Source organism: Silene latifolia, chromosome 4 (genome assembly GCF_048544455.1).
Source record: "Silene latifolia isolate original U9 population chromosome 4, ASM4854445v1, whole genome shotgun sequence".
In the NCBI taxonomy this organism is placed as follows: domain Eukaryota; kingdom Viridiplantae; phylum Streptophyta; class Magnoliopsida; order Caryophyllales; family Caryophyllaceae; genus Silene; species Silene latifolia.
The window spans coordinates 17,515,548-17,518,176 of NC_133529.1; positions in this window are offsets into that span (position 1 = coordinate 17,515,548).

The window sequence follows — 2,629 nt, forward strand, 5'->3', positions numbered from 1 at the left end:
ATAATCACTGACTCGAGAACATATTATGGAAACTAACCATAAACATATTATTGACACAATAATATCTTAACATTATTTTGACAAGTTTGGGTCTGATATTTTGACCCGACCTGAGACCCAAAATTGACCCGAACTTGCTTGACCCGAAACCCGAATTTACCCGACCAGGTTTTCATGAATTTTACAGAATGTCTGAGTTCCTAGTTGGCGTGTAGCAGAAAAATTCTTAATTTTGAATGATAATTAAACAAACAAACAACTACATCAACTATTTAACTCTAATACAAAGGCTTTGGTGTGGAAAGAGGGTTGACATTTACACAACCTTACCCATCTGTTTGAAACTGTTTTCAGATGACCGATTTTCTTACTTTGATGGTCTTACGTCAATAAAAGAGGACGAACCATTGTTATTGAATTGTCGTCATTGCTTCCTGTAAAAAAAAAAAAAAAAAGAATTCAACTATCTTAGTAAAAGAAATTAAAATTATAAATGAATAATTTATAATAATGCTCAACCATAATGAGAGACACACTATCTAAACGACAAAAATATGTTTCATAAAAGATCATAACTCAAAAAAAAGAAACATCACGTTCTAGACCATGTATGCCAATTTTTCTTGAAGATGAGTAGATGGAGGGTATATATATATACGGAGTATAAGTATTAATCATATATTATTACTTTTTCTGAGTTTACGTCCCACTAAGATTCATATATACTAATATGATATTATACTATATATTTTTGCACAAATTTTATTCTTTGATTTGCACAAATTTTATCATTTGATTTTTTATTTAATGATTTTTATTATTTATGTATATTTTATTTTAAGTGTTTTAGAAAAATTGGAGTCTCTCAAAATGCCTGAAAAAAGCCTCTTTTATATATATACTAGATTTAATGCCCATGCAACGCACGGGCCACTTGTTAAAATCTTTTGTACCGATTTTAGTTATACTTTGAACGTTATTCGATTATCTAAACTCTGAGAATGATTTTTCCGGTGTGTAAAACTGTCTTATACTCCCTCCTATTCACTATATTCTTTCCTATTTCCTTATTCGGATTATTCGGGTTTTCTTCCCTATTTCCTTTTTTAGGTTGATTTGTGTGGTCCAAATTAAATTGCATGTGGGGTAGTGTGTTTTGTGTGGTCCAAATTCACTTTCTTATTTACTGTGCAAAAAGGAAAGGGGGAGAATATAGTGAATAGGAGGGAGTAGAAGAATTATTGAAAAAAAAAAAAATATAACCAATTTGTAAATTATGGGGATAAGAGAGCACTTGTAAAGGGATAGAGCCATAGAGTTGTTGCTAAGAGGCACCTAGGAATTAGCTATTGCTAATCTAATTAATGCACGTAAATGAGTTTGTCGTTATAGCAAATTGCTAATGAGTTTGTTGTTACAAAAATTGCTAATGAGTTTGCTAGGTGATCAATTTATCTTTTATTCGGGTTCCTCTACCAACACCATGACTAAGACCAATGGAGTATTTATTTTTCAATTGGTTTCTATATTTATCTTCAAAATATAACGGATTAAATAATAGCTCACTTGGTTAGATAGTAGTACACTTATTTTGCTAGTCTCTAAAAACTTTTTTATTTCTTACCCATTTTATTGACCAGTTTTAAGTATCTATCAACAATGTCTTATAGCAAATCATAGAACCGTTATTACGTACATGTGATTTATGCACTCATGCTAGGTATATATAAGAATTTGAATCCAATAAAAAACTGTATGATAAACGTGATAAAGTCGGAGATCTATTCTTAATATATTATTTTGCCATATCTTAATGATATAATTCCTCCGACTCAGTTAATATTTATTTGTGTTTAAAATTCTCATCACAAAAAAAAAGACAATAGATAACTAAGCTTGGAACATAAAGACTAAAGAGTACCAATTTAATTGAAATTTCTTTGTACAAGCAATTGTAGGGGAAACACAAATAGGATTATACATCCAGTTGTACCATAAGCATGGTACAACCAAGTATAAGAATCCGAGTTTACTTGTATTCTTTCTGAGCTAATTTAAATTTCATGTTTTTAATGTGTAAATGAATGAACTCAATACTTTCTAATAAAACTCATATTCTTTAATATAAAGCTCGGATACTTTGACACCGTACAACAATACAACTGGTTGTATAGTCCATGAATTGGAAGTGGAAAGAGGTTAGACTTTCTCGACCAAGAGTCATTTCCAAAATTGAAATCTTTGTACTTTCTAATCACGTAAATTTCATGTACATGCAATACCCAACTTTTTAGGATAGTATTGAACCATGTATTTCATAACATGTACTCTGTAGCTTTTAATTAGACTATTGTAGTTTCATGACGATGATATCGAAGCTTTTCATGTTGACGTACTCTAAAGTTGACATTTAAGATCTTTAATTTGTTTCCAGCCCCATTTCTTCGGTTTATGGCATCCGTAACTTTTAATTAGATTATTGGAGTTTCATGTCATTTTTAGGATCTTGAAGTTTTTTCTTGTGCACATAAACAATACTGAAAAAAAAAAAAAAAAAAAAAAAGTACAAAATTGAGATATTTACTTCCATATCCTTAGGGGTTGGAATAAGAATTGATATACCACTTAT